General features: G+C 35.1%; 1 protein-coding gene and 1 pseudogene across 3 annotated transcripts in view; one reads left to right on the top strand and one right to left on the bottom strand.

The window, feature by feature from the left end:
• Window positions 1-8,789, top strand: part of TASP1 (taspase 1) — a 238,758-nt gene that overhangs the window by 52,320 nt on the left and 177,649 nt on the right. The window lies entirely within an intron of this gene.
• LOC111746845 lies at window positions 481-598 on the bottom strand (annotated as a pseudogene).

The following is an 8,789-nucleotide window of genomic DNA, read 5'->3' as shown; positions in this document are numbered from 1 at the left end:
TCTCTCTCTCTCTCTCTCTCTCTCTCTCTCTCTCTCTCTCTCTCTCTCATCTATCATGTATCTAAAGAGATTTATTATAAGAATTGGCCTATGCAGGTATGGAGGCTGACAAGTCCCAAGATCTTCAGGGTCAGTTAGCAAGTTGGAGACCCAAGAGAGCCAATGGTGTATTTTCAATCCAAGTCCAAAGGCTCAAGAACCAGGAGAGCCAGTTGTTGAGTTCCAGTCTGAAGGCTGGCATGCTTGAGACCCAGGAAGAGCCAATGTTTCAGTTCAAATGCGAAGGCAGATAAAAGTCAGAGTTCCAGTTTGAAGGCAATCAGGAAAGAGGAATTCTCTTACTTGGAGGAGAAATCTTCCTTTTAGTTCTGTGAAGGCCTTCATCTGATTGGATTAGGTCCACCTGCATTGGGGAGGGTAATCTGCTTTACTCATTCAACTTATTTACTTATTTTTTATTTTTATTTATTTATTTTTCTGCACCTACAGCGCCTGGTCTTGCTAGGTGGTCTCCCATCCACGTACTGACCAGGCCTGACGCTGCTTACTTCCGAGATCAGACGGAATCGGGCGTGTTCAGGGTAGCATGGCCATAGACTCAGTCAACTTATTTAAATGTTAACCTCATCCTCATCAAGCACATCCTTACAGACATACCCAGAATAATATTTGACTTAATATCTGGGCACCCTTTGCCCTGGTCAAGTTGACACATAAAATTATACTTTTATTTGTATAATTTATTTTGAATTGTCTTAAAGTTCACTAATCTTCTCTTCTGCAGTATCCAATTTGATACTAATCTTATGTAATGATTTTTAAAAATATAAAATATTGTGTTTTCAGTTCTAAAGTTTCATTTTTTAAAAATAGTTTCTGCATCTCTTTTGAAATTTCCCATGTCTTCACCCATTATACTCATTGTTAACATATTTATCGTTGTTATTTTAAAATCCTTGACTGCTAATTCTAAAATCTAGGTCATCTGCTGATCAATTTCTATTGATAGGTTTTTCCTATTTAGTTGCATGTCTCATAATTATTATTTATTTATTTATGTTTTATGGAGACGAAATCCAATAAGTTTTGGCTGTACACCACTTTAATAGTAAGACATAGATATTTACACTGTGTTCACCTCCCACAGTTAGATTTTTCTGTCACCACATATTTGACCCCCTTTATCCATCTATTTCCCCCTCCTCCCCCACCCACTACCCTCTGGTAACCACTTTCTGTGAGTCCATGTTCATGAGTCTCTGTTTGTTTGTCCTGTTCATTTGTTGCTTTTAGGTTTTTTATCCCACATATGTGATATCATGTGATATTCAAATTTTTCTGTCTGACTTATTTCGCTTAGCATGATTATCTTGAGGTCCATCCATGTTGTCACAAATGGCAGTATTTTATCTCTTCTTATGGCTGAGTAATATTCCATTGTATATATGTACCACAGCTCCTTTAGCCAATCATCTCTTGTAGGACATTTCGGTTGCTTCTATGTCCTGGCCACTGTGAATAATGCTGCTATGAACATCGGTGTGCAAATATTGTTTTGGATATAAGTTTTCAAGTCTTTGGGGTAAATACCCAGTAGAAGGATTGCTGGATCATATTCTTAGGTCATTACTTAGTTTTTTGAGGAACCTCCATACTGTTTTCCATAGTATGGCCGTACCAATTTGCAGTCCCACCAGCAGTATATGAGGGTTCCTATTTCTCCACATCCTCTTCAACATTTGTTATTACTTGTCCTGTTGATTATAGCCATTCTAACAGGTGTGAGATGGTATCTCATTGTGGTTTTGATTTGCATTTCCCTAATAGCTAGCGATGTTGAGCATCTTTTCAAATATTTGTTGGCCATTTGTAAGTTCTTTAGGGAGAAGTGTCTGTTCAGGTCCTCTGGCCATTTTTTGATTGGATCGTTTGTTTTTTTGTTGTTATTGAGTCATATGAGTTCTTTGTATATTTTGGATATTAGACCCTTATCGGAGGTGTTGCTTGCAAATATGTTTTCCCATTTGGATGGTTGTCTCTTTACCTTGTTGATGGTTTCTTTTGCTGAGCAGAAGCTTTTTAGTTTGATGTAGTTCCATTTATTTATTTTTGTTCTTACTTCTCTTGCCTTTGAGGTCAAATTCATAAAATCCTCTTTAAGCTCAAGGTCCTTGAGTTTAGTTCCTATGCATTTTATTGTTTCAGGTCTTATATTCAGGTTCTTAATCCATCTTGAGTTAATTTTGGTATGTGGTGATAGACAACAGTCTAGTTTCATTCTTTTGCAGGTGGCTTTCCAGTTTCCCCAGCATCACTTATTGAAGAGGCTTTCCTTTCTCCACTGTATATTTTTGGCGTTTTGGTCGAAAATTATTTGCCCATATAAATGTGGGTTTATTTCTGGACTTTCGATTCTGTTCCACTTGTCTGTGTGTCTATTTTTCTGCCAGTACCATGTTGTTTTGATTACTGTCGCTTTGTAGTATAATTTGGAGTCGGGAAGAATGACGCCTCCAGCCTCGTTCTTTTTCTCAGGATGGCTTTAGCAATTCGGGGTCTTTTGTGCTTCCACATAAATCTGATGATTTTTTTGTTCTATTTCTTTAAAAAATGCCGATGGGATTTTGATGGGGATTGCATTAAATCTGTATAATGCTTTAGGTAATAAGGTCATTTTAACTATGTTGATTCTTCCAATCCAAGAACATGGAATATCTTTCCAATTATTTGTATCTTCTTTGATTTCTTTTAATAGGATCTCATAGTTTTCATTATATAGGTCCTTCATGTTTCATTAGATTTATTCCTAGATATTTTATTCTTTTCATTGCGATTGCAAAAGGAATTATTTTTTTGACTTCTTTTTCTGACATTTCATTATTAGGGTATAGGAACATTATGGAATTTAGAACATTGATTTTGTATCAAGAAACTTTACTGTATTTGTTTATTGTTTCTAGTAGTGTTCTTGTGGAGTCTTTAGGGTTTTCTATGTAGAGAATCATGTCATCTGCAAATAGGGACAGTTTGATTTCTTCGTTTCTTATTTAGATGCCTTTTATATCTTTCTCTTGCCTGATTGCACTCACTAGGACCTCCGGTGTTGTATTGAATAACAGTGGCGATAGTGGACAGCCTTGCCTTGTTTCTGATCTTAGAGGGAAGGTATTTTAGTCTTTCACCATTAAGTATAATGTTGGCTGAGGGTTTGTCATAGATGGCCTTTATTATGTTAAGGTACTTTCCTTCTATACTGACTTTGTCTAGTGTTTTGATCATAAATGAATGCTGTATCTTGTCGAAGGCTTTTTCTGCATCTATTGATATGATCATATTCTTATTTTTTAATTTGTTTGTGTGATGTATCATATTAATTGATTTGCATATATTGAACCATCCCTGTGCCTCCGGGATGAAACCCACTTGGTCATGGTGTATAATCTTTTTAATATGTTGCTGTATTCGATTCGCTAGTATCTTATTTAGGATTTTTATATCTGTGTTCATGAGAAATGTCCGTCTGTAGTTTTCTTTTGTTGCGTTATCTTTACCACAAAGTAATATTGGCCTCTTAAAATGAGTTGGGAAGTATTGCCTCCTCTTCAATTTTTTTGGAAGAGTTTGAGGAGAATCTTTGAATCTTTGAAATCTTTGAATGTTCAGTAGAATTCACTGGTGAAGCTATCTGGTCTGGGACTTTTACTTTTTGGTAGGGTTTTGATAATTATTTCAATTTCCATACTGATGATTGGTCTATTTAAATTTTCCGGTTCTTCTTGATTCGGTCTAGGGAGGTGGTATCTTTCTAAGTACTTGTCCATTTCTTCTAGGTTATTAAATTTAGTGTTATATACTTTTTCATAGTATTCTTGTATAATCCTGTTATTTCTGTGGTGTCTGTGGTAATTTCCCCTCTTTCATCTCTGATTTTGTTTATTTGTGTCCTTTCTCTTTTTTCTTTACTGAGTCTAGCCAGATGTTTGTCAATTTCATTAGCCTTCTCAAAGAAGCAGCTCTTTGTTGCATTTGTTTTTTCTATTTTTTTTTGTTTGTTTTCAATTTCATTTATTTCTGCTCTAATTTTGATTATTTCTTTCCTTCTGCTGACTTTAGGCTTCATTTGTTCTTCATTTTCTAGTTTTTAAAGATGAAACATTAGATTGTTTATTTGGACTCATTCTTGTTTTTGGAGATAGGACTGAAATGATATGAATTTTCCTTTTATGACTACTTTTGCCATGTCCCAAAAGTTTTGATATGTTGTACTATCATTATCATTGATTTCTATGTATCTCTTTATCTCTCTTTTTATTTTTTCTCTGACCCGGTTATTCTTCAGTAGCATGTTGTTTAATCTCCATGTATTTGTGGTTCTTCCTGATTTCTTTTTACAGTTGATCTTTCGTTTCAAAGCATTATGATCAGAAAATATGGTTGCTATGATTTCAACCCTCTTATATTTGTTGAGGCTATCTCTGTGTTCCAGTATGGGATCAATCCTTGAATTTGTTCCATGTGCACTAGAGAAGAATGTATAAGCAGCTATTTTGGGATGGAAGGCTCTGTAAGTGTCAATTATGTCCAGTTGGTCTAATGTGTCATTTAAGGATGTTATTTCCTTATTGATTTTCTGTTTAGATGATCTGTCCATATGTGACAGTGGGATATTTAGGTCCCCTACTATGATAGTGTTTTGGTCTGTTTCTCTCTTTAGTTCTGTTAGTAATTGCTTTACATATTTCAGGATTCCCTGATTGAGGAATAGATATTAATAAGTGTTATGTCTTCTTGGTGCATAAATATCTCTCAGTATCTTTCTTTACCTTTTTTATTTTGAAATCTGTTTCATCCGATATTAGTATTGCTACTTCCGCTTTTCTCTGAGTGCCATTTGCTTGGGATATCATTTTCCACCCTTTCACTTTGAGTCTATATTTGTCTTTGAAGCTGAGATGTGTCTCTTCGAGGCAGCATATGGTTGGGTTTTGTTTTTTGATCCAATCTACTACTCTGTGCTTTTTTATTGGTGAATTCAGTCCATTTACACTTAGGGTGATTATTGAAATATGAGGTCTTCTTATAGCCATTTTATCTTTTGCTCTTCTGGTCTCGGTGTTTCCATTGCTTTCTTGTCCTTGTGTTTCTGTTTTTATTATTATTATTATTATTATTATTTATTTTGATTAGCTTTTGTGAGTTTTGCACCTTTGGTCCTTTTGTTTTATGTTATATATTTCAGTTCTGAATCTTTAGTGTGTGGTTGCCATTATGAATATGTAAAGGATAGTTATATATATATATATATATATATATATATATATATATATATATACACACACACACACACACACACATATATATATATATACACATATATGTATATACACATATATATATATATATATACAGTCGCCCATTTTCTTCTGCATGTGCTTTATCTCCATTCCCCTTTGTAAATCTGGATATTTGAATCCTCCTCTTTTCAGTCATTGTCGTCTCAATTTGTCCCTATGCATGCTGAACGTTCATTACTATCTTGCTATAGCAAATCTCTTCTTATTGTTTAAGGTTATAATGCCCTGTTCTTAGTAAGGGTTGCACTCCTCTCCTATTTGCCTGATTGTCATGTTACTCCTAATTATGTAGTTTTTTTTTTTTTTGTCATTTTGGTTAGCTGAGTTGACCCCTTTCAGTATTTCTTGTATTGCAGGCCTTGTAGTGGAGAAGTCCCTCGATTTTTGTATATCTGGAAAGATCTTTATTTCTCCTTCATATCTAAAGGAGAGCTTAGTTGGATACATTATTCTGGGCTGGTAGTTCCTTGCACTTAATATTTCGAATATTTGATTCCACTCTTTTCTGGCTTGTAAGATTTGTGGTGAGAAATCTGATGATAATCTAATGGGTTTTCCTTTATAAGTTACTGTTTTCTTCTCCCTGGGTGCTCTGAGATTTCTGTTTTTGTTGTTGATTTTTGATAATTTTAATACAATGTGTTTTGGTGAAGGCCTTTTTGGGTTGAGATAATTGGGTGTTCCATTGACTTCTTGAATTCCAAGCTCCAGCTCTTAGATTTGGGAAATTCTCATCAACTATTTGTTCAAAAATGCTTTCTAGTCCCTGTTCTTTTTCCTCGCCTTTGATAATGTCCATTATTTTTATGTTTTCTCTTCTGATGGTATCAGCTAGTTCTTGTATTTCTCTTTCATTATTTTTAATTCTTGGTTTCTCTCTTCTTTCTTCTGATTTATTTTTAGATTTCTGTCTTCAAAATCATTGATTCTTTCCTCCATTTGGTCGATTCTTACTTCCCAAGCTTGCTATTTCATTTTTTAACTCTTGCAGTGTGTTTTACATCTCCAGAAGATTAATTCTGTTCATTTTGAGGGTTTCAGTCTCCTTGCTAAAGAACTCATTCTGCTCATCTAGATGTTTTTTTCAATTCCTGAAATTGTTGATGTGACTTGTTTTGGAACTCACTAATTTTTTTTTAAGAAGTACCATCCTGGAATCTCTGTCATTTAAGTTGACTATTTCTATGTCTGTAAGCTTATTTTCTGGAGGTGTTTCTCTTTCTTTCTGAGATGCTTTGTTACCTTCGTTGTTCATGGTGTTTAATGGACTATTTCTCTGCGTGGGCATTAATCAAGTGTATTTTGCTTTTTTTTTTTTTCAGAAAGATTTATTATATACAGGTGTCTCTTTAGCCTGTTGCAAAGATGGCCCTTTTCTTTCGGTTTCCAGTAGGTGGTGTCTAAACCTCTTGGATCCCTGCTTTATATAAAGCCTTAATAATGCCCCCCTCTTTTTTTTCTTGTAGATGTTTAATTACGTTCGCTACCCTCAGTCTCAGTCCCTGTCAGAAATAGTGACAGTTTCGGTAGCATTTGCTCAGGCTCCCCTGGGGCTCCCTGGTGGTCTGTCTCAGAGGATATCGGAGGAGGGGCCCTCTGGATTGGGAGTTGGGAGCTGTGGCTTAGCCTCACTTTTGCAACCATGGTTGGTAAAAATCAACTGTTGTTTCTCTGCTGTCTTGCTTCTCTGCTTTCCGCCCTGATGACTTGGCCCTGCTGTCGGCCACATGGAGCTTACTGCTTTCTCAGGCAGGGCTGTTCATGGTACTTGCTGTTCTCCCTTCCCCCTCCTCCTACAGAGAGTTCCAGCCACTGCGAGAGGCAGCTTATTTATTTCTCCCAGTCCACTGCCTGACACCTGGGATTCTGACCTGTGATAGCTCTTACGCATAGATCCTACGCTCAGATATGCTGGTGTGCAGTTTGGGTGTTTTTTATTGAGTTTTAGATGTTCAGCTTATTGTTGTTTCAAGGGGAGAGATCTGGGGACATCTCTCACTCCGCCATGTTTCCAGCCGTCTCATAACCATTTTTATTGCAATGTAGGCATTATAGATGATATGTTTTAGAGACTGTGGATTTGTTATCTTTGATCGAGATTGAGTTTTGTCCTAGCATGTAATTAAATTATTTGCGAGTAACTTTGATGTTGTCACAGTCTGATTTTAGCCTTTGTTAACATGAGTCTTTTTTAGTTTTGCTCTTAATACTGGAATCATTTCCTTAGTTCTAGCTTGTGGTCTTTCTTTGTAAGATAGGGCCTTTCTGGGGTTTCAGCAGAAAGGCTAAAACTCTAAACTTTGTCTTTCTCACAGTGAGTATTTACCAAAATCTCTTGTCAGCTTTTTAGCTGTTTTTTCCTCACTAAACTCTGTGGAATTTTGCATCCTTGTATGAACAGTTAAGGCCTCATGCATGGATTTCAGGGGACATTTACATAGATTTGGAGCTTTTCCTCTTGTGGCTTCCTCTGTTCCAGGATTCCTCCCTCAGTTTCCAACTGCTTCAGAGCCTAAATTCAGGCCAGTGACTGTAGTGTTCTATTTGAGATATATTTTCTTTGCATCTCACATCGTGGAGAGTGCCTCATGGTGAAATTTGTATGAATGTGGATCTCACCCAGTGTTCTTTTTTTTTTCTTTCTTTCAGTGGTTGAATACTCTCTCATTTATGCTAGCTTTTTGTCACTTGCATTCAAATATTTTTTTAAAATTTTGGAAAAATTCCATCCAGAGTTTATAGTTGTTATTGGTCTGTGGGTTAGTCTGATACAAGTTACTTACTCTTTCATTACCAGGAGCTAGAACCTATGCTTTGTAATTATGTACTATTAACAAATATAATAATGTAAATAATAAAAAATAAAATATAAACTAGCAATTATGAATTTGATATAAAAGCGAATTGATTATTTAAACATTATTGTTGTTACTTTTTAATTGTGTGGTACAGGAATATGTTATCTTTTTAAAAATTTGAGCATCCTGCATAAACCTAAACTTCCTCTTTATTTCCATTTCCAGTCCCCATCTCTGTACCATCCAGTAACCAAAGTTGTTTGATTTGCTCCTTTCTATATAAACAAATGATAAAATAAATTATATTATTCTTTTTGTTAAGTTTTAGACAAATGGTATTATAATATCTTTACTAAGTTTTTAAATAAGCAATATCATGATATGATACTTATAATATTTTTGTCAGTCAGTAAAATATATTTTGAAGTCAACCCATGTTGATACATGTAGATCACTTATTTTTCATACTGATGATTAGCATTTTATCATATTTATTTAGCTGTTTCTTTATTAGTGGGCATTCATGTTGTTTCTAGGTTTTCGCCATTTACATTGATGATTCCAAAAATATTCATGTATATATCACCTTAGACATATGTGTTTTATTAGGGTAGATAATTTGAAAATAAAATTGCTG

The sequence above is a fragment of the Pteropus vampyrus genome, unplaced genomic scaffold (assembly GCF_000151845.1).
Source record: "Pteropus vampyrus isolate Shadow unplaced genomic scaffold, Pvam_2.0 Scaffold7, whole genome shotgun sequence".
In the NCBI taxonomy this organism is placed as follows: Eukaryota; Metazoa; Chordata; class Mammalia; order Chiroptera; family Pteropodidae; genus Pteropus; species Pteropus vampyrus.
The sequence above is the reverse complement of the archived record's forward strand: the minus strand, read 5'-3'. Positions and strand labels throughout refer to the sequence as shown.